Here is a 23,263-nt window from a genome sequence, read left to right on the forward strand (position 1 = left end):
GGGAGTGGTATGTAATATTTTCCTTCCAATTACTAAAGCATCTTGTTGTATAGGGCTAATCTCTCACTCCATTGCTCAGTTCTGGTAGTGAAGCCATTTGGAAGCTTCTGCACTAGGATTTTACTTTGATAGTGTTAGCCCTCACAATGGAAAGAAAAATAGCACACTAGCATTTTTCACATTCTATGTGTTTTCCCTTCAGATGTGTAACGTTTCATTTGGTCTCTACGTAACAACGAGTCTCTGCATGACTGAAGAGTCCCCACAGGGGACTGACTGCGTGCGTCCCACAGGGATGACTGCGTGCGTCCCCACAGAACACAGCAAAACTAATTGTTCTCTCCAGGGGGTTAAACTTTATACACGGTCCTCACTGCCCAGACCCATAATCAGGTGGAATAACAAGCCAGAGAAATGCAGTAACTGCTACTCCACTGTCTTTAGTTGTTCTATAATGATTCAGATAGTTAATGAGTTATGCAGATTCCATAGCTCATATCCGATGAATTAATGTAGATTCTATTCATGTTCTAGAAATTCAGGATATGGCTGAAGTCCTACGTATGTCACTCATGATCTTGGAAATCATAGATGATGAATAAAAGAGAGAGGCTCTACAGTTTGTCAGTCTTACTTCTAAGACATTGCTATACCACCCCCGAGAAGTCAACACAACTTCAAGCCCTTGAAAATAAGGCTCTGTGCAGAATTCATTTTGATATGTCTTACAAAACATAAACTTCACAGTATAGAATTTCTTTCCCTGTTGCATGTGTGAATATGTGTGCACATGTATGCATGTGTGTGTACATGTATGTGTACATGTGACTGTATGTATTCACTAGTCATCATTCTCAAGTAGGAAAGTGAAATATCCCTCCCAAAGAGGAAAGCAAAAACATGCCACCACTGCACCTTTTGTAGGCTGAACTCTTCTTCCCTGACATTCGAGATTATCTTACTTGCTAGCCCTAGCATCACAGTCTTTTGAACCTTTGCAGATCATCACAAGTATTTTTTTAGCTGCTAAAGTAAGATTAAGAATAAGACAGGGCTTCACTAAAATCAGCTTAAATTTCCCTGTGTGAAACTTTTCCACAGATGCATCCCAAGTCCTTGCTGTCTTTGGTAACCCAAAAGCTAGAATGGCAAGTCACTATCATCTTGTTAACCTACTCTCACTGAATAGCCCGGGAAGCAGTCGCACATGAACGGAACAGGTAGTGGGTCTGAGAGAAGCACGGAGTCTGGGGTCTTATTCCAGCTCCACTCTTTCAATAGGTGCAAGACATTAGACAAATTTAACCTGTGCTAGGAAGAGGAACTTTGCAGCCTCTCCTCTTTTAAAAAGAAACAGTTGAGATATATTAAGTGACTTGTCCAGAGTTACAAGGAACCTCTCCATGGCTCTGGTCCCTTAGTTACTGAAAAAAGAAGAATGGTAATACTTGATATCTCAGAATGCTGCAAGAAAAATGAGACACATATTTAAGGATTCTGCAAGTTTTAAAGTTCTAATGTTGTTAACTTTCTTAATCAACTCAGCCACTTCTTCCCTTTAGGAAGTTTGTGCTCTTCCAGTTCTTGCTACTGACTTTCTGTTTCTAACCTTTCCTGTGTCCTCAAGATAGATAGATACTTATAGGCTTGTATAAGGCATGAACAATTCCATCCCTAGTTTAAAGTTCTAAACAAACTTAGGGAGTTTACCTCTTCTCAAGCCACCATCCAACCACTTATGATCAATAAGACTGCATCTAAAATTGTTTTGTGAACCCTTGTGTTCCTGGTGATAGCCTGTTTTGTGTATTAACCATGACGTTTCTTAAAGCTTTCGTTGACAGCCACTATCTGAATGCACCCTTTCTTCAGTCATTTTGTAGCCCACACTTTCCCCATGACAGCACACTATACTTCACCTGTCACTCTCCCTTCTGTAATCTCCACTAGACTTAAGATCACCGAGGGCAAAGGTACTGTCTGTAAGGACAGGGTCTCTCATTCTTGGCACTATTGACATGTGGACCAGGTAATTCTTTGCTAGGAGATTGTCCTGTGCGTTTTTGTATGTTTAGCCTCATCCTGCCTTCTACCCACTAGATGCCAGTAGTACCCTCCTTTGTTCTCAGCTGTGAAAACTGACAAAGGGTAAAACAGATGGAGGTGTAGCTCAGGGTGAAAGTCCTGGGCTCAATACCCAGTGCCACCGCCAAAAAGGAGTGTCCACATATTTCCAAATGACCCCTGAGGAAGGGTGTGTGTACAAGCAAAATCACCCTTGGTTGAAACCTTCTGTTCAGAGTGCTTTTCTGATAGTTGGTTCAGTAAATTTTAGTACAGTTCAATAAATTTTTATAAGAATGCATGGATTGATGGAAACAAAACGTAATGGATTTAATGTACAAGCTATTAAAAAAAAGCAAGGTAACTTCTTTTGGCCTTCAGTGCATCCTGTAATGCCTGGAATACAGTCGTTGTTTAGTATATATTTACTGGGTGAGTAAACATTCAATGGTTATAAACAACTAATTGTAATAAACAACTTCCTATATTCCTGATAAAATTCTTTCCCCAAAGAGGCTCCAGGTGAGATGGTATGGAGCTGTCAGTATTAGAGGAAAAAAATCTTTAAAAGAATAAAGACATCTCTTAGCTATAGGATTAGGAATTTAAAAAATCATCTTCTAGCAAAGATAAAAGGTTATACTCACAGACTTTTACCTCTCTATATAATGATAGGATTGAGGCAGAAATCAGGATTTGCAGTAGAAACACCTACCAGCATACCTGGATCCTTTAAAACTCAACACTGGTAGTGAAGTGAGGTATCAAAAGGGTTGCAGGAAATCTAGAAGGTCACATACTCAGTCCTTAGTGTCATAGATGGGAACTGAGGTTGAACCTTACTCTCTGCAAAGTACTTGATTATACTGATTATTATGAATGCAAATGAAGACATTACTATTGTGAAATAACAATGCAGGTTAATGATATTCTTTATTAGCATGCTAACATTCTTTGGGGGGAACAGGAAAATTATAGGCATGAAACCAACTAAGCCACATTTCTTTCTTTGCAAAGCTTTTATAGTTTTCCTAAATGAAGATTCTGTCATTATGCATACTGCTTAATAGTACAAACTTATTTTTTGTTGTCTTTTAAGTCTTTCTGACATAGATGTAAATATTGGGGCTGTCCAGGTTTCATGTATGAATTAAAAATAGCTACACTTAATACATATCCCACAAATGGCAGTCATATAGGAAGAGTGAATATTTTGAAATTAGTATTTCAAAACATTTTCCTACACATTAGGTATTGTTGAAAATCTTTCCTTTGGAAATTTTTGTCAGAAAGAGGCTCATGGTTGCCCTTTCCTGGACATTCCTATGGAATTATTTGCCTATGATTTTAAAAAATGGCTCCAGAAAACAACAGTGGGCTCAGTTATGTATTCCCCAAACTTTAAATAATCGGGTTTTACCCCTAGATCTACAATATATTTACCACAAAAAAACCTTTCATTAAGATGTCATGTCACATGTATATTGTTAATGTAACTATGGTAACCAAAAATGCCACCAGTGTGTCTGTTTCATACACAAATGAGGGGACAGCTGTGGAGTCCACATGTCTGCCAGTGGTATAATAGATGTGAGTGAGGACAGCCTGGGTCAGAAAATTACAATTCATTTATATTAATCAGAGCTTTCAAATAACATTCCAACCCCTGAGCTATAAAGAGTGTAAATGGAAGGCAATAAGCCACCATAAAAGCAGTTTTCACTCCACAGCTTTCAAAATGAGGTATCTCAAGCTAATGTACTGGCATAGTTAGAGGGTATTCTGAAGTCAGGGTGGACAGGACCTTTGATGTGTATCGTTGCATACTTAAGCCTATCTTACTGCATTTCAGTGATTTGCTGTGCATTAGGTACAATTGAGGTATAATGGCTCCACCCTAGTTCAGTATTTATGCTGTGGTATTGGAGGTAGAGCATCTATAAACCTTTTAGCAATCTGACTACGATAGTCCTTCCAACCCTGTTGTCCCAACTCTTCCATGTAACAACTGAGGAATCTGAATGTTATCAGATTAAGAAAGTGATCCAAGATCACCTACCTATGACTGGGTGACAGCTTGCTTAAGCAAATAACTGGTAAAATTGCTAAGAACGAACTACCTTTGTTACAACTTCCAAAAACATTCAAAAAGTTAAAAATGTAACATGAAATCATCATATTGCTTCTTTTAAAAATAAAAAACAGTATATATTTTACTTATTAAGTATTATGCTTAAGAGTTCTACAGTGTGGCACAAAATCTGGAAATATACATCATTTTATAGATTGTAATGCAATATCAATAGACCATTTGTCATGCATTTATTTACGTTTTGAGATGTAGAAGCTGTACTCTATAATGTGTGCATTAAGAAGGTGAATGGTAATGTGCTTACACCAGAAAATTAAAAAAAGAAAAACTTCATTTAGAACAGCCTTAGAAGAACTGGTATCCTTGACCACTAAAAATATTGAGTTTAATAGATAAAGTTTAACTTTTGCCTCTCTGTTCTGTACTTTGAGCCAAAATAAGAGCAAGTACATGTTTTTCTGACTTCATCTATATAATTATAATTTCATCTTGAATACAATATTAATCAAAGCTCTATTCATGAGTTAAAGATACTTCATTGTTCCCAGAAATGAAAATGATTCCAAAATGGAATTTGCTTTATCTCCAGATTGGCTTAACCCAAAATAGATGTTCAGAATAATTTTTAAAAATTAAATACAATATTTGAGCAACTTTAGTGTTCCAATGAATCATTCTGAGAACTATTATTTTGCAGCTTAAATATAAATTTTAAAAGAGCATTGTGAAAGTCTAGTGAAAAATGACATCCATATCCCGTAATTTACCATATTTTGCTTACGGCTTATTTAAAGTGGCACAAAATGCCTATAGTTCTTATTATTTGTAATTATTTACAAATAATTTATAGTCAATTGGATTGTGTAGTCATAATATAACTTTGAATAAGTAGATTTAAAAAGTACCTGATATATTCCCTTGAGTGTCACTGCTGTAGTATATGCAGCAATGGTTCTAAGAGTTCAGGTCAAGAATCTAGGGTTAGCAAGGTGTAGCCAGAGGCAGATCAATGGCTGAGTTTTTGTATGCTTTTCTAAAGAATTTCAGACACTAACCCAAACCACCTATGATTATTTTTCAGAATCACAGCATGCAGTTAGATCTAGTCTGATTCTTTTTTTTTTTTTTTTTGGTTTTTCTCCGGTACCGGGAACCAAACTCACGACCTTGCGCTTGCCAGGCAGGCACTTTGCCGCTGAGCTAAATCCCCAGCCCCAGACCTTGCTAATCTTTCATTAGAGTTGCAGAATAAAGATCTCACCCAGGCAGGATAATGCCCAAAGACAAAATTTGAAAGTGAGGCCATGGTATTTTAAGTTTGCTCAAAAAATACAGTACCTAGATAATTCTTAAACAAAATGTAGTTTTAGTTTATAAATGTCATTTCTATTTTATAGTTATACTTCCACTCCATCAGGAAGTCAAAATACTAAGTTCAAGAGACACAGAAAAGTTTACTACAATGATTTATTACTTTCTGACCTCTGTATAACTCTAAGACAGAAAATGCACACTTGGCTGTAAGATTTTTCTTCCTGAAACTGGACTTAATTCATTTCTTCCTTTCTGGAAAATACTGTCCTATATATATGAAAAGCACCGAGTCAGGAAAACAAACTTCAGGAAACATGGAAAATAATCAACCAACATCTGTTGTAGACCCTCCCCCAAAACACAGCCCTCCAAAACAATGTTATCCTTTTTTTTTGGTTGTATTTTAATGCCCTTTCAGTGAATATATAGAACGGGGGCAAACGCTGCTCAGTGAATAGGGTTTCTTTCCTTTCAACAGTGTTGGAGGCTGACAAAAGAAGAGGCCACTGGTGCTGGTTTGGCAGGAGGTATAATCACCAGCCTCACGTGTGGCCCACACTGCCCGCCCTTTGTTTAACAGCCGCACACTGCCAGAAGGTGAACAGTGAGTGTGGCTGATCAGCTAACCTTAGACAAGGCAGAAAGGTCCTGCTCTGGGGGTCCATTGCTTGACTGCTTCCCTGTTCATTGTTCTATTCTGTGACCCGGCAGCCATTCATGTCTGTTAGGGATGGAATGATTTCATTGACAGCAGTTCTACAAGTTTGGTGCCTTAAGAACTCAAATGATTTTCACTGGACAGTGAACGTTCTCTTGAGATCTCCCTGCTGGTCAGTGGGAGCTATTGTCTCCTTTATTACTTACCTCTAAGTTGGAGAACAAATATGAACAAGAAGAGGAACTGTTCAGAGAAAAAGAAACTTCAAAAGTGGAGGACTCCCTTCAAAATCACTTCAGGCCAACAGAAGTGGACTAAAGTTACTGTCTACTTCTATAAACACTTTCCAGTCTAGCTCAGAATATCCAGCTTGAATGTTACACAAATAAATACATGCAGCCAGGTAAAGAGCAAGTGGACTTTGAGCTTTCAATATAACACAAAGAATTTGGTTCTTGAATATAGGTGTCAGCAAGCCATGTAATTCTCGAACAGAAAAACTCACACTTGCGCCTTTATTCCATTTTCTTAAGGTCTATTGTTAACTGAAGACTCCTTGTCTTTTCAAATTCCTTCATGTGAATGGATGAGGCCAGACATCTGCCAGGAACCGCTCACATTTGCATGCAAATCAGAGACTTGGGGACACAAATGGCCCTGGAGCCAATAACACCACTTTTTAGATTTATACTGATCGAAGTATAAATCTTCCTGAACTTTTATTCTTCTAGTCCTAGCCTTTAAAAAATGAAGTCATGATCAGATTTGAAAAATATAAATTATCTGGACTGTGACAAACAAATGGAAAAAAAAAGACTGTCTTGCAGAAAATCCTACATGCAAAAGCACGTCAGTAGTACTTGTTCCCTCAAAGACTTCCAATTACTTCATTTATTTTCAGGGTCTGGGGAATGAAAATACTAATGGAGGGATGGAATTTAAGAGCGTCCGTATTCTGCATTTGGTTTGCCCGTGTGGCACAAGCACCTTAAAACCATTTGGTTTAGTACCTTAGAACCATTCATTCATTCATTCATTCACTGTGGGGGACCGGGCCACAGCGGTGAACACGGCAGGCAAAGACCCCACCTCCTGGAGCAGGATCACCGCCTTATCTTCCAGTCTGCGTGTGCACGCCTGCCCTCCCGGAGCAGTCCCGGGACGGACTTTCCCGGCAGTCCAGCCAGCCAGGCGGGGACTCCTTCCGCAGTAGGCGGTTGCCGCGCGAACCAAGGGAGCGTGGAACAAGGCAGCGGCTGCCCACACCCGTCCCCACGCCGCACAAAGGACACGCTGGCAAACTTTGCTCGGTCCTGACCGCGTCTGGGCAAGGAACCGCACGCTGGCTCTGCTGCCGGAGGGGACGAAGGCTTTCCTGACCTTTCAGCATCCCTGGCAAGCCTCCTGAGGCTGCTGCCCCTTCTGCCCTTCTGGACTCAAAACGTACAGGTTGATCCCCCGCCCCGGCCCCCGCCCCCGTCCCCAGACCGCAAGAGAGCTCCTAGGCTCTTCCTAATTCCCTGACTCCAACACGCCGGATGTTTTGTGAATTACGCCCTCTGCCCCTTTCTCTCACCAATAAGGCCACGGCTAGAACCTCCTTTCCCTTCCCCAAAACTGCCACCTTCCTGTGCCTTGCCTTGGCCCCCTTTCCAACTCCCTGGGTTCTTTCCCACGCTGGTCTTCGTCCCCAGCCGTCTGCCTCGGTTCACATTCCTCCTGCCAGCTCTCCTCCTTCCCATCCCCCGGCTGCCCCCGAAACCCGGCGGTTCAGCCTTCTATTCCTGCCTTTGCCCATGTCTGCCTGGCTTCCTTCCCAACTCTCGTTCTCCCCGACCCTGCTTTTTTGTGGAAGGAGAGGAGAATAACTAGATTCTCGCTTGCCGACTTCGTCATTTTCCTCAGCTCCAAGAGCCGCACCCCCTGGTCCCCCTTGGGCCCGCGGTATCATCCCGTGGTCCTCCACACCCTCCAGGGTTCGCCACGCCAGCAAGTTTGCCTTTACTTCCCCCTGGCTGCCGCCCACTGCTCCCACCGCGGCCGCTGGCCCGCGCACTTACCCCGAGGCCCGGCTGGTGGGGACGTTGGGGTGCGCGCGGGCCGGCACCGGCGGCGGCAGCAGCAGCAGGAGGAGCAGGAGAAAAGGAAGAGGAGGAGGAGGGCAGGCTGAGCGGCGCCTCCCTCTCAGCCCGCAGCACGCACTGGCTCCTTGGGGGACCCACGGCAGAGCACCAAGCTCGGAGCCCAGGCAGCACGCTAGCAACAGCTGCGGCGCGGTACAGGGCTAAATCTGGCTTTTGCGGGCCAGGGTAAAGGCAGGCAAAATTGGAAAGGGGGGCAAGAGAATTGAGGCGCCGAGGGCGGGGCAGCGAGAGGTCAGGTCCCCAGGAAGGCACCCAGGCACCTAGAGATGCCGCCGCCAGGGCCAGGGCTGCCACCACCGGTCCCTGTCCTCGCCCGGCGGGCGCTGCAGCCGCGGGCGCACGGGCCTCCCCTCCTTCCCAGGATCGCAGCCGGCGCCCTCGGTGTGCCCCGCTTTGTGCTCCCCGCAGCCGGCGTGCACCTGGTGTAAGCAAAAGCGGTCAGCTGATGGGCTGCGCGCCGATTGGTTGCTCGGCTGAATCCTCCCCTCTGGGCCGACCCCCTTCCAGGCCTCCCTCTCCCGCCTCCCAACCCGCCCTCAGCTCGGCCGCGTGCTGGGGCACCATCTGTAGCCCACCCAACAAAGCCGCAGCGCCGCGGCCTCGGGTGGCCTGGCTCCGCTGTGCCGCTGCTGCAGGGGCCACGGGCTGCCGCTTTTTGTCTAGGGGACAAGGTTAGAAAGGCAAGGTTAAAGAGGCAAGGCATTCTGCCTCTTCTGAGCAAAAAGACCAAACACAATAATACAGTAACAATAAATAAATAATTCTGTAGATGGAGGCCAGCTAGGCACAGTGGGGGCTACGTAAATCTCTGTGGAATGCAGAACTCAGTTTCGGGGTTGAGAAGCAGACAACATGCAACGCGAGCTAGCCAGTTCAGTCTGAGATCTGACCCCGCGTCTTAAAATGTACGGTGAATCCTTGGGCTGTGTGTGTAATCCCAGGTAGGGGTACACCCGTGGCGGTGGAAAGGCGCCTTTGCCGCGGGGAGTAGTATTGGGACACTTAACTGAATAATAGCAAAGCCACTTCCTATTTAAGGAGGCTTTCAGAAAATGTTTCCTTAACTTCAAAATTACAGCTTTCCGATATGTTAGGTGTTAAAGTTGTGCTCAAACATGTGAGGTAACTGGGAATGCAGTCTGTTTGCAGTGCAGATTTTCTGAGAGCAAGGGCGGCGGAAGGCACAGAAATAGGTCTTTGGAAACAGCACGAACCTCACTCTAAACTTCGAAGTGGCAGCCCAGAGCAGTGCCCAAGAAAAGCCCTTGCAGGAAGCAACTACTGGCGGAAGCAACTACTGGCGGAAGCAACTTTAAGACAGCATCTTAGCCCATCAGTACTGAAACTTTGGGCTAGAGAATGTGACTGCATTTCCTTACAGTGTCAGACCTTTTAGAACTTATAGGGCAATTTGAAGAACATTGTATTGCAGAATCAACTTTTGAATGCTTTGAAACCAGGGGAGAAATGCAAAGGCAACAATCATATATTTTTAATTTCAATAGCATATTTTGATGTCTTGCATAGATGTCAGATACATCTGATGTCCTTCAGTGTCTGTCCACTTCATGTTGTCCTGAAGCTGTCTTGTAGATACCAATGAATCACTGAGTGTACCTTAGAAGGTTCATGGTGCTATGAGGATTCACTTTAAAAGGTTAGAGACAAAAAGGCCCATGCTGCCTTTACGTAAATAAGATCTAAGAACATTCAAAGGAAGTTGTCTCTAGAACCTTATTCTAGTTTCAACATGTGCTTTTGTCTTTTCTTGCCGTTTCCTGCAGAACGCATGTAGCATATAATTTGGAAAGAAGGTGGGCTGGGCCAGTGGTGGAAATGCAGAACCTGTGTCTTAGCATTCAAGGACTTAGGGAGTCTTCTCTGTTTTGCAGCCTATCTTCCTGGGAATGGAAGAGACATGATATTGTGCCCTACAGGGTCGAGTTTTATGGAGGTAGGTCTTAGGCTGGGAGGCAGTTGAAGCAATGAATAATGTTGAGGACATACTAGGAGGTAGAATCTGTAGTAGCCTCCAGGTTTTGAAAGAGACTTCATGGGAATGGTGTGAGTCAGGCACCAGTGTATGAACTTTGAAACCAGGCCAACACCGCTTAAATCTCAACACTGCAATTTATGAGCTGTGTCCCTGTGGGAAAGTCACTTTACCTCTTTAAACTTTAGTTTCTTTGGCTCTAAAGTGGGATTAATAACAGTACCTATCCCAAAGGATTGAGCTGGTTAAGTGAGAGTAAGTGAAATCCTTAGGGCACAAGTTGCTGTATAGTAAGCATTTGTCAAGTTTAAGCACTAGACATCGTTAGCCAGGTTTTGAAGAGTAGCACAAGATATCAGGTCAGACAGGGATAACGATGATTCTATGATTGACTCATGTGACAGAATATCTTAAAGGCACTAACAGCTCCAGTGAAGGAAATGGACTTTGTCTCCCTGCTGTTCAATTTGTTTCCTTTTAAATCAGCATAGCATTTATTTAAACTAATTTTCCTCTTCCTCAAAGCAAGAATGAGAAAGGAAGCTCTGCTTATTTCTATTTGATCACTACATTTATGTGTTTGTGTTAAAGATGGGTAAAGGGGTTTGGACAGGAGGATGGTTACTGCTCTGTGTTGGAAAAGATTGCTGTGGTGGAGGAGAGGCCAAACGAGGCATAATAATGATAGGAGTCTGAAATTTATCCAGTTATTGGAGCTGTGATAAATTACCTAAATGATCAATTGGTCTAAATTTCAAAAAGTACCATTTTCAACTTTGCAAAGGGGTTTCAGAAATATTCGATGAACTTTCACTTAAAAGCCCCTTGTTATTGGGGTGAATGAAGAAGAAATACCCAATGAACCAGCTTACCAAGACCAAGTCCACTTGTTTCTTGGTTGAAGTTCTCAAATCCATCAGAATTATTCCTAGTGATCCCAGCCAGTCCAGAGATTCTGAATCTGATACTAGCAAAAAGGTGGGGGATTTATCTTAAGATTTATTTCTTGAGAGTATTGTATATTTGAGTCTTGGGAAAAAAATGGGATTTGGAGAAAAGCGTCCAAGAGTTCCCAGAAAGCCATCTTACTGCTGATGTAAGGAGGAGTTCTTGCCCTTGGAGCTGGCTGTGTTGAGAACCACAGACCTCTCCCACTCCCCTTGAGGTTCTTTAGCTTTGGTTTGAGGGAACATTATAATCAGTACTAACTTAATCGTACTGATCTATGTAGCAAATATGAGAGGAAAAAAGAAAAGTGAAACTTTAAATATCTAAAAGAACAAAATCTTTTGAGAACAAAATTATAATTTGTCATTTAAAACCATAAGTTTTAAAATCTGAAAATATGTCTCCTGATTGAAATATTAATAGAGCACCGGCAGTCAGTGTTCTTTCCAATCTCTTAACTAATCATTCTACTTTTTAAATGACCATCACCAAACTCTTAGAGGTTAATGATTATGCAACTTATAATGATGTGAGTGTTTTGATCTCATGACAAATATGTTGTTTCCTTAAAAAATTTTGACAGTGGTGTGGGTTTACTACCCCATACATAGTCCCTATTCCTCCAATTTTGTACAGCATATGAAATCATTCCAACACAAAATTTATTGAAATTAATTTTAGCATTTAAGTCTAGTGACTTGATATGAACTGAAGGTGACCCACCATCTCAGTTTACCTGAGACTTGCTGTGTTTTAGTCCTGAGTCCCACATGACAGGAAAAACCTTCAGTCTTAGCAACTAACATTAATACGTATGTGATACTACTGCAATTTTAGTTGAATTACAACCATGAGTACAACAAATAATATACCTGGCTGAATAGGAGATCCTATATCCACTTACAGTACTTAATTGCCTCAGAGACCTTCATAATGATCCAATATAATCTCCTTACTATATACACAGGAAACTAAGCTCTAGAAGAAGAACTCTCCCACCCTGTTGAGAATGCCTGCACTGAAAAACTAGACACTATATCAGTGACAGCAAATGTTTTAGACAAGTGCCCAAACTGCAACCCAGAAACCCATTTATTTATCACTAAGTGTCAACATTACAATTAAGCCTGAATACTGAGGTTTCAGTTTGGAAAAATCAACTCATACGTTGACATCTTTTATCTTAAAAGAAAAACAAATAAAATGTGTGCCCTAGGTTCATCACCATTACCCTATACTCTTTGGAGGCAGAGGTCACATGGCCGTCTCCTAGCCCAGCACTCAGCATGCAATTGGTGCTCAGTAAAAAATTTTTAGTGAATGAGTAGAATCAATTATGCAATTGGATTACATTGCTTCCTGAGTATTGTCTTCATATCACTTGAAAATCTTTGATACTATAATGCTAAATGACTATATAATATACCTATCTTCTGCAGAAAAATAGGAGCTTTTTAAATTCTTATCTATAACATGTATTATAAGAACATACTTGATTGGAAATGCCATTTTGATTGCTGAACTATAAATGTAAACTACAGCTTTTGTTAACAAATTAACATATTCAACTTTTTCTGTTTTCGTTATTTTTCTTTTACCCACAGACCTTACTGAAAAAATAAAAGCCTATGTGGCTTTTCTTATTTTGCATTATAAAGATTTGAGCAGATAAAAAATTTTACAATCAGGTTTTTTATTTTCAATTATTTGCTTCCCATTTGATTGCTCTATTGTCTGTATAATAATAGCAAACGTAAATTAAGAACTAACTCCACGGTATACACTACACTGAGGAATGTTTCTTATATTGAGAAAGGCAGTATCATGTAATGGTTAAGATCCAGGTCTCTGGATTTGGGATACAAAGATTTGTACTCCAGCTCAACACAGCTGTGTGAAGTAGAGCAAATTACTTAAGCTCTCTATGTCTAATTTCATTTTGCAGAAATATCATGGGTTCCGTGAAGTTTAAAGAGGTCCTTATGTGAGTAGCATAGAGCAGGCATTCACTAAATATTGATATATTTGTTAATATAATGCTAACTGCTTGAAAAATTAAAGAACCTTAGTGACTTAAATAAGGCAAATTTATTTCATACTTGTGTAACAGTGCAATGTTTCAGTGAAATGTTCCCTGCCTGGTGCCTACATTTAATCCTTCCTGGCACAAGTGACTTTTATCTTTTATTTCTTACTTTTCTAGGCCTGAAGACTCCCTTCCCTTCATAGAGAATGAGGTAAGAGAGAAAAGAGGATCAATAGAAAATCTCTATGGGCTGGGCTAAGATGACTTCTATCACCTCCTCCTAAATCTCACTAGTAAGAACTCAGTTACATAGCTACAGCTAATAGCAAGGGAAGCTAGGGAATTGTCATTAGGTGTATGCCTATAGATATAGATAGACATTTTTTCAAAACACAGCAATCTACATTTAAAATATGGCAAAAGATATTAGTAATCCAGCCATTTCTCCTACTGTTTGCTATTGTTTTGCTCAGTCTCCATCACAAGTTTATAATGTAGGAGAGAGGAAATGATTAGCTCAGAGTCATATAGCAAGTTAAAGAGCATGATTATAGCCAATAAAATGTGTATGAAACAACCTCTAAGCAGGGATTTCCAATTCTTCCTTCCTCATCAAACTTCATAATTGATTGTTACCCTGATTATCATAACACATTGCTTTCTGGAAGTTCCCAGAGACTTCAAGCAGAAGAGGAGGACTCTCAGCTGCTCTCTCACGAGTTTATACCCTTTTCCTTTGGTAACATTATTTTTTCTTTCAATAGCAGTAAAACTTTAAGGAAGTTCAGAATTGTTCCACATAAGAAAATGCTAAGAGACTACTGCACTGGAGTTCAGTGCCCCTATTACCATAAATTTAATATCTACACTTACTTTCAGTCTTAGGGACCTGTGAGGCTGTAAAGGAAAGACTGGCAGAGAGAGTAGACAAAGTGGGTTATACACATTTTACGGAAGCACTAAATGTACAGAATTTCCTCTGCACTTCATCTAGTACCTTCATCTGTAAGGTTTGTCTCCAGTTTGCTATGCTTCATTTTATTTTTAGGTTTTTCTCCGGTACCGGGAACCGAACTCACGACCTTGCGCTTGCCAGGCAGGCGCTTTTGCCGCTGAGCTAAATCCCCAGCCCCTCATTTTATTTTTATAACAGAATAGTATCATACTTTCTATCTGAGTGTGTGAATGGTCTCTTCTGAGTAAAACATTACCCATATTCCATTTTCGTGGGTAACTAAGTACTTACCCACCAGATTAATCCCCTGTTGAAATCCTTATTGTCTTGAATTCAATTCGCATTGTACCCTTTTGTCTGTATCCGTGCCTAAACATTGCCATTGCAAGGACATTGTCACTTTGAAAACAGACTTAGTTTTTGAGTTTCTTGAGTGCAGAAAAAGCTGCAGATATATATGTGATATATAAATGGTGACTTACCTGGTTTTTAGGAGCAAGGTCATTGCAATTCAATTCAGCAAGCATCATAGGATTTCAGAGTTGACAGGACCTTCGATATGATCTACTTCAACTTTTTTACTTTATAAATGAGCAAACTGAAGTATCAAGAAGGTTAACACTTTCATGAACTTCAGAGTATCTGAGAAACTTGGCTGGATTTAATCCTTATTCAAGGTCCCACTGCTAGTTAATAGCAGACCGCAGCCTAAAATCCAGTTGTCTTGATTTTTGGAGCACAGGTGTTTCTTCTATTCTTAGTGTAACTGTAACTAGAATCCGAAACTTTCCAGAAATTTGTGCATATGTTCTTAAGAGTCTGCAAGGTGTCTGTATATAAACTCAAAATCAGGCAACACAAGCAAAAACTGGCATATAGGACTACATCAAACCTAACAGCTTCTGCACACCCAAGGGAACAAGCAACAGGCTAGAGACAACACACAAAAAAGAAAAAAAATATATATATATCTGACACATACCATCCATTTGATAAGGGTTAATATCCAAAATATATAAGAAACTCAGACAACTCAATAGTGAGATGAATGGATATGAATAGCTATTTTTCAAAAGAAGACATATAGATGGCCAACAAATATATGAGAAAATGATCATAAAAACTAATTGTCAGAAAAATGCAAGTTAAAGCCAAAATAAGATAGACTGCACACTTGTTAGAATGGCTATTATCAAAAAGACAAAAAGATACTGGGCATAGTGTCACATACCTGTAAATCCCAGCTACTTGAGAGGCTGAGGCAGAAGGATCACAAGTTTGAGGCCAGCCTGGACAACTTAGCAAGACGCTATCTCAAAATGAAAATAAAAAGTGCTGGGGATGTAGGTCAATATTAGAGTAAACCAGGGCTAACCCCAGTGCTGTATAGAATATTTAAATGATAACAAATTTTGGTGAGGATATAGAGGTACAGGAACCCTTGACCACTGTTGGTGGAAATGTATGTCTGTTGTTGAGACAGAGTCTCACTATGTAGTTGAAGCTGGCTTTGAACTCACTGTGTAGTCCAGGCTGGCCTGGAATTCACAGCCATCCTTCTGCCTCAGCCTCCTGAGTGCTGGGACTACAGGGATGTGCCACCCTACCCAGTAGGAATGTAAATTAATATGGAGAATAGTATGGAGGTTCTTCAATAAATTAAAAGTTGAATTGCCTTATGATCATCAATCCCACTACTGAATATATAAAGATTTTTATTTTTTTGATGCAAATAATCTGAAAAATTAATATGAGCATATTCTGAATTCTCTATCACTGAATGCACACAAATGGCATCTAAGGCCAATGTCTGTGTTCAAGTCTATAATGATGTCAAAGCCACACAGTACTAAATAAGGTATTTAGAGATAATGAGAGAAAAAAATGGTATTTTAATGTGCAGATAATGTCTTCTCATCAGGTAAAAGCCACATGATACCTTAATAATTCTAAGAAAGAAAATTCTACAGAAAATTCTTAAATTAAACATGACAAAAAAAGAGAAAGGGGTGAGAGTGCTGCTGAGTGGTTTCATTGGGGCTCTCGTTACCATCTTCACCTTTCAAGAGGTGGAATAATGGGAAAATGGGAAAAAGTTTGTCATCCACTCCGTATAACTGAGTATTGAATTTGAACTTAATTAATTTTGTAGGTTTTGGTCCCAAATTATCTTATTTAGGTGCACTGCCATTTTAAGGTGAATCATATGCTCCACAAATTCATATATTTAAATCCTAACCTCATGGACCTTAGAATGTAACTCAATTTGAAACGGGATCCTTTCAGATACAATTAACGAGGCTAAAACTGGAAAAGGGTGCACCGCTAGTCCAACATAGCAGGTGTCTTTATAAAGAGGGGGAAATTGGATGCAGGCAGGTGCGCATACACACAGACACACACACACACACAGAGAGAAAGAGAGAGAGAGAGAGAGAGAGAGAGAGAGAGAGAGAGAGAGAGAGAGAGTGAGAGAGAGAGAGAGAAAATCATACAGAGATAAAGAAAGAGATGAGGTTGATACTCCTACAAGCTAAGGAACAGCAAAGATTGCCAGCAGATCACCAGAAGCTAGGAGGAAGGAGGCAAGAAACAAATTCTTTCTCACAGCTTCAGAAGAAGCCAAGTCTTTCATGTAGGACTTCTAGCCTCCAGAACAATGAAGAAATGAATTTCTGTTCTTTAGGTTATTTGGTTTGTAGTACTCTGTTATGACATCCCTGAGAATCTGACACAATTGTCATAGAATCAAATGTGCATAAAGTGTATAGCTTTGACCCATTTATGCACCCATACAACTATCACCACAGCATAACAAACATATACAACATTTGCAAATGTTTCTTTGACCTTTTTGTAACTTATTCTTCTTAGTTTCCAGTCTTTCTGATTGCTGTTTATTCCTAGACTCAGTAAATCCACTATAGATTTCTGTCACTGTAGATTAATTTATATTTTCTAGACTATCTTCTACTCTGCATAAAAAGTTATTTTGAAATTCACTTATCAGTTTATTTTTGTTACTGAGTAAAATGCCATTACATGGATATACCATAATATGATTATATATTCATTTGTTGATAGACATCTAGATAGTTTCTGATTTTTGCCTATTAAGTGTAATTCTTTGTTGAATGTTTGTATTCAAGTCTTTGTGTTTATGATTTCATGAGTCAGATAAATGCTTAAGTATGAAATGACTGGATTGTATAGTAGGCATATGCTTTACTTTTTACAAAGCTTCCCAAGTTCATAAAATGCCATCTTCCATTCCCACCAGCAGTGTGAGATGGTGCCAGTTGCCTTACACATTAAAAATTCTTGAGGTGAATGTTGCAGACAGGTAGACCTTTTCAAAGACTGTTAATTACCTTATACCAGGCTTGATTCACACAGTTGTATTACTCACCTAATTGGTCTTGAGCATGTGATCTCTGATTTGTAAATAACTCAGATACTACCATTTAAGATACTTTAGTCGCTGCTTCTCTTAGTTGCTTTCTTGTTGCTGAGACACAATACCTGACACTTGCAAATTAACAAAGAAAAGGTTTATTTTGGCTCATTGTTTATAGAGATTTCAGTCCCAAGTCTGCTGGCTCCAAAGCAGGATGCAGTCACTGAGGGGGATGGCAGAGGAGAAATAGCTCATGGCATGACAATCAAGAAGCAGAAAGAGATGAAAGGAAGGGGAGAAATGTATCCTTCCAAGTCACACCCCCAGTGGCCCAGGTGATCCTACTAGGCTTCACCTCCCAGCATCATATGTAGCTATAAACTGATGAGTATCACGCCTTTATGATCCAGTCACCTCCCACAGGCTCCACCCATAAGTGCATGAGGCTTTGGAAGGATATCTACCTATGAACCATAACACTGCTATAATTTGAATTTTTAATGTCACCCAGAGTGGATGCCTTTCTATGTAGATCTGTGGTGATTCTTTGTTTCTAGGTCAAAACTAGGCCTTCTGCTAACCAGGAAGCCAACTAGAAAGTCGTTGGGTGGGCCAACTCTCAATACCTGCCATCTGTGCTGGCTGAAGAGGGCCAGAGCTAAAGCTTTACCTAGTTTTTCCCTGTTACTACTTCTTAGTGGTGATGATTCACTGTTGGCTGGTCATTCATTGAATAGGCCCCTAGAGCAGAGAAGATCAAAGACAGGAAACTACAAAACTTATTTATTTCTAAGGTTCTCTAAAGTGCGAAAAATACTTGATTCTATGGATTTCCAAGGACGGCTTAAAGCAGAGGTGATTAAACAAGTATTTTTCTGTAGATCTTAGCTCATTCCAATATATTCTGTGTAATTATCAGTAATTAAGAATGTTTTATGCAAAGAGTATAGTTTTATCTACATTTACATTTTAGTTGGATTCCTCATTTAGGCATGTGAATGCAACATCCAATTCACTCAAAAGGAAAAGAAAGGGAGGCTAAGGGGAGAAAAGGAGAAACATTTGAGGAAGATGCTGTATGGGATTTCTTTTCAATAAGGTATATTTTGGGCCTTCCAAGGGAAGCATTTTTAAGTTGAGAGTACTTCCAGATGCAGTTATAGGAAAACTGCTTACAGAGTTTGGCAAATGTTCAGATTTATGAGCCCCAAGCACAAAACTCCAAAAAATTCAGAAGGAAGAAGACAAAATTAAACTACCTTATGTCATACAGGAATCTGTTTACATAATCTTTAACTTTTTAATGCCTATCAGTTATTAGAAAATAATGTGTTATCACTAGGATATCAAAAGCATCAGAAGTCAGCAAGGTACCATCTTATTAGGCATGACATCTTTATCAGTTGTATGACAGTTTGGGATATAGAAGTCATTGTACCCACAAGGTTGGGCTCTGGATTCAATCCTTTGACTTTTAGAAGCTTTTGTTAATTTATCCATAAAGTGGGAACAATAATAACAGCTGTATCATGTTGTTGCAAAGAGTAAACAAAATAATGTATATAGTAGTCAGCACATTGCTAGAGAGACAATAATTGTTTATTTTTTTACTTTTTATTTTTTTTTTCCGGTACCGGGAATCAAACTCAGGACCTTGCGCTTGCCAGGCAGGCACTGTGCCACTGAGCTAAATCCCCAGCCCCGACAATAAGTGTTTAGTGTGATGTTGGCACCATATTAGTTAGCTCCAAGTCACTATAACAAAAGATAATCAATTTGTAAAAAGAAGGGGTTTATTTTAGCCCACAGTTTTAGGGGTTCCAGTCCACTGTTCGTTGGCTGTGCTGCTTTTAGGTCTGTGGTGCGTCAGCGCATCATGCTGGGAGCACACAGCAGCTCATGGCTGGGAAACAAAGTCAGAAAGAGAAAGGGGCTGGGCTCCCACTATCTCCTCCAAGGGCACTCTCTTAATGACCTAAAGAGCTCCCAATAGCATTTTGCTGGGGGCTGAGCCTTACTTTATGAACCTCTGAGGGCCATTCCACATCCAAACTGTAGCAGACACCTATCCTGGCCGTTGGTCCTTTGGAAATGCAAGGGGTATTGGCAGCTAAGTAGTGACTTGAGAAAGCAGTTGCCAGAACAGAAAAAGTGACACCACCACTGTCCCTCTAGAGGAGAGAGATATGATATTTATCAGTGTGCCATCAACCCACTAGTTCTCTACCCTTCCCAGGACATAGGGACAGATAGATTGTCCCTCTACCTTTATGTCATCTGAGCTCTTTAGCACTGCCTTTGCTATTTATTAACTAGTTACTTCTACTATATTTTATTTGGTAAGCATTGAAGAGCAGGAATACGTACACAGCTATGACCTATGAACTCGGGGGCTAGATGAAAATATGGAACTAATTCAAGAAACATTTATGGAGTTTCTACTGTCTAAATTTCTGCTGTTTGAGTTTCTACTGTCTAATAGTCTAAGAACTGTATTTGGGTCTGAGCTGTAGCTAGGCTGTAAAGGGTTGCTTGTGGATTATGGTGAAGATGTGGGCAATAATGTTAAAGAAGCAGATATTACAAATGACTCTGCCAATACATATGTGGAAAAACCACAGATACGGTGACCAACCAACTCAATTTGCCTGGGACTGAGGGATTGTCTGGGATATAAAGCTTCTCTTTTTAAATCCAGGACTAAGTGATTTCCCACAATGTGTTATTTGGTAGTAAAATTAAGAAGGTCCTGGCTTGGCAGGCACAAGTTGGTATTAATACGTGTTTTATATCCCCATTTAGATAATCTGTCTTCTCTACCTTTGAGAAAAGTGATTCTTTGCATTCAAAAGGAGAAGTTTGAACTGGGATTCAGTGGTGATGTGGTGCAAGGTGGAATGGAGTAGGATCACACTGGAGCTCAGACTCTGGCTCCAGTTCTTCCTGTTGAGGTTAATGTTGACAAGTTGATTACCTCTCCGAAGTTCAGTTCCTGGTCTAAGCAGGAGGGATACCCAGGCCCTAGGAAGTGGAACAGGGGAAATGAAATGGTGTGTGTATAAGTGCATGGTAGGCAGGAGTGCAATCAGTTTTTAATTTTCTACTTTTTAAAAAATAAAAATAAGAAAAAAAACACTAGACTGGCTTGAAAATGTTAAGCTTGATATATACATGTGCTTGTCTGCATTAACCTCCCATCATTTATCTGTATTTGCCCTGGAAATGCTATTTAAATATTTCAGCTGGATATATTCTAAATTACTAAAAAAATTGAAACTCCTCAAGTGCCAATGTGATCTTTTTATATCTTGGGTGTCTTCTAAGGTCTTCTAGAACTTAGCATGTCAAGTTCTGAGAATACAAATTGCTGAGCTTGGTTTGTAATGCTGAGAATAAAATATTTCTTACCTGCGTTTTAAGGCACAAGTCTACCACCATGAATGTTAATTTTATGTAGATAAAAGAAGCCAGCTCAGATCATATCCCTTTGAAACCCCTCTTTTGCTTAAATTATTACATTTAAATCCTGTTATCTGTGTGATTCCTTGCCATGTGCAAATCCAGTGGTGGGAGAAGGTGGCAGAGACAGAACAGATATATACCTTGCCATTCTAAGTAGATAGAAATCCTTTTGTGACACGAGACAGAAAGCACAGCTGAAATGTCAAAGCTAACAGAGTAAATCCTGGGATTTATAAGCAGCAACAAGCCATCCACGTATAAGCCAAATAAAGTGAAACTTCTTTATAATTTCAGATTATTTGTGAGTATAATATTAGTCAATCTGCTTATCTAGAAGCTATAAAAGACTTTCTTTAAAAGTATCAGTGGAGAAAGAAAATATCACCCATTACTAGCTAGCTTGACTTTTCCCATGTTAATTCCCAGTCTCTCCTTTTCCTGCTTCCCTCCATCTCCTCTACATCAGGAAGTTTCTACAACTGACTTCATGACAAATATTTGCCTGGCATATTTGACATATGTTGTGTGGTGGTTGCAGTGGTCTTCACATTAGGTCTCTTGACGACTGAAGCAGCCGAGCCAAATACCCTGATGGGGAAAGACACTGTGGTTCTGAGATGGCTTATCTCTGAGATGTTGGGATCAGTCCGGAACCAGGTTGGAGTTACTAAAAATGCATAATTAGACACATCTTTTCTGAGGCTTGAAGAATGTTCCTGAGTTTTGGCCTACAGACTGAGAGGGAAGGTTGCCAGAGTGTTCCTCTTTGGGCAACAGAAGCAGGGAGAAGGGGAATGATTGAATGTTTATAATTGTCCAAAGAACAAACGTGACCTCAGGTTTTATTAAAATAATCATTGTGCTTGAAAGGGAGGAGATGTTTTAGTTGAACATAAGCAGCTGTCTTCAAACTAAATTATTCATTTATTCAACTAAAATGTATGACACCTATTCTGTGAAAAGCAGTGTGCTGTGTGAGATACGAAAATAATAAGTAGCACACCAAGACAGACACAAACCAAATGAGAGTTCTGTGAGGGGACCGCTGCTGTTCTGGTTTGGTTATGGAACTGCCATGATTGTTAGTGCAGCAGTCACAGGCCCAGCTGTCTGCGGGAGGCCCGCAGATAAGTGAGGAAAGTGGCGTGATGGGGACTGTGTGAAGTTGGAGAGGATATGCTTGATCTGTTCAAAGCGGGCAGCTGCTATTCAGTTTTATTAGACTCTCATCTTGTGACAATGTGAGTTTTGTTTTTCTGAAAGAAAATGGAAATCTAGAATTTATATGAAAGGCTTTATTTTAAAATACTTTCAACTTACAATGGGGTCACATCCTGATAAACTCACGGCAAGTTAAAAATATCAGTCAAAAATATATCAAATACACCTAACTTACCCACCATCATAACCTAGCGACGTAGCACAATACTGTCTGAGTTTATCTTTGTCACTGAATGTCTGGCCGGGGCCCACGGCTCCCTGCTACTGTCCAGCACCACGAGAGTATTGGACTGCACATCTCTAGTGTGTGGAAAGATCACAATTAGAAATTTGAAGTTCTGTTTCTACTGAATTTGTATTGCTTTTCCATCACTGTAAAGCTGAAAAATCATTAAGTGGAACCATCATAAGTTGGGGGCCATGTGCTGAGTTAAGATTGCAGCTTAACCATACAGTGTATTATTATCTCAGTGAAGGAAGGCATGGGAAAATGTAGATCAGAGGATACTAGGTAGCAAATAAGTAGGATGAAAAAATGAAAAGAGCTCATTTCCAACTAGAGGACTATAGTTGTATTATGTTGAGTTTTTTCAATGAGTGGATTATAGCTGTTCTACCCAAAAGTGAGGAAATGAGTAACTGTGTTAGATGATAGATATGTTAATTAGGTTTACTATAATAACCAGTTACTAATTATGTATATCTTGGTTGTATACTTTAACATTCATTTTAAATAATTCATTTAACATTCAATGTTTAGGGCTGAGGAGATAGCTCAGTGGCATAAGCACCTGCCTGGAAAGTGTAAGGTTCTGAGTTTGACTCCCAGTTAAAAAAAATCAGCAATGGAGTATTACTCAGCTATTAAAAAGGTAAACTCTAGGCTTTTGTGGGTAAATGGATGCAACTAAAGACCATACTCATAAGTGAAATAAATCGGACCCAGATGGGTAAACATCATATTGTCTCCTTGGTGTAGGAACCTGAAA

At 40.2% G+C, this 23,263-nt stretch overlaps 1 protein-coding gene and 1 long non-coding RNA gene across 2 annotated transcripts in view; one reads left to right on the top strand and one right to left on the bottom strand.

Moving 5' to 3' along the window:
- Window positions 1–8,722, bottom strand: part of Lrrn1 (leucine rich repeat neuronal 1) — a 38,571-nt gene extending 29,849 nt beyond the window's left edge. The window contains exon 1 of the mRNA XM_005383746.2: window positions 8,189–8,722. The gene's annotated coding sequence lies outside the window, so the exon portion shown is untranslated. The remainder of the gene's footprint in view (window positions 1–8,188) is intronic.
- The window catches only part of LOC102020677, a 160,951-nt gene continuing 145,035 nt past the window's right edge, over window positions 7,348–23,263 (top strand). The window contains exons 1-3 of the long non-coding RNA XR_260791.1: window positions 7,348–7,577; window positions 10,165–10,226; window positions 13,417–13,450. This is a non-coding gene — a long non-coding RNA (uncharacterized LOC102020677). The remainder of the gene's footprint in view (window positions 7,578–10,164; window positions 10,227–13,416; window positions 13,451–23,263) is intronic.

Source organism: Chinchilla lanigera, unplaced genomic scaffold (assembly GCF_000276665.1).
Source record: "Chinchilla lanigera isolate Chin_1 unplaced genomic scaffold, ChiLan1.0 scaffold00020, whole genome shotgun sequence".
Taxonomy (NCBI): domain Eukaryota; kingdom Metazoa; phylum Chordata; class Mammalia; order Rodentia; family Chinchillidae; genus Chinchilla; species Chinchilla lanigera.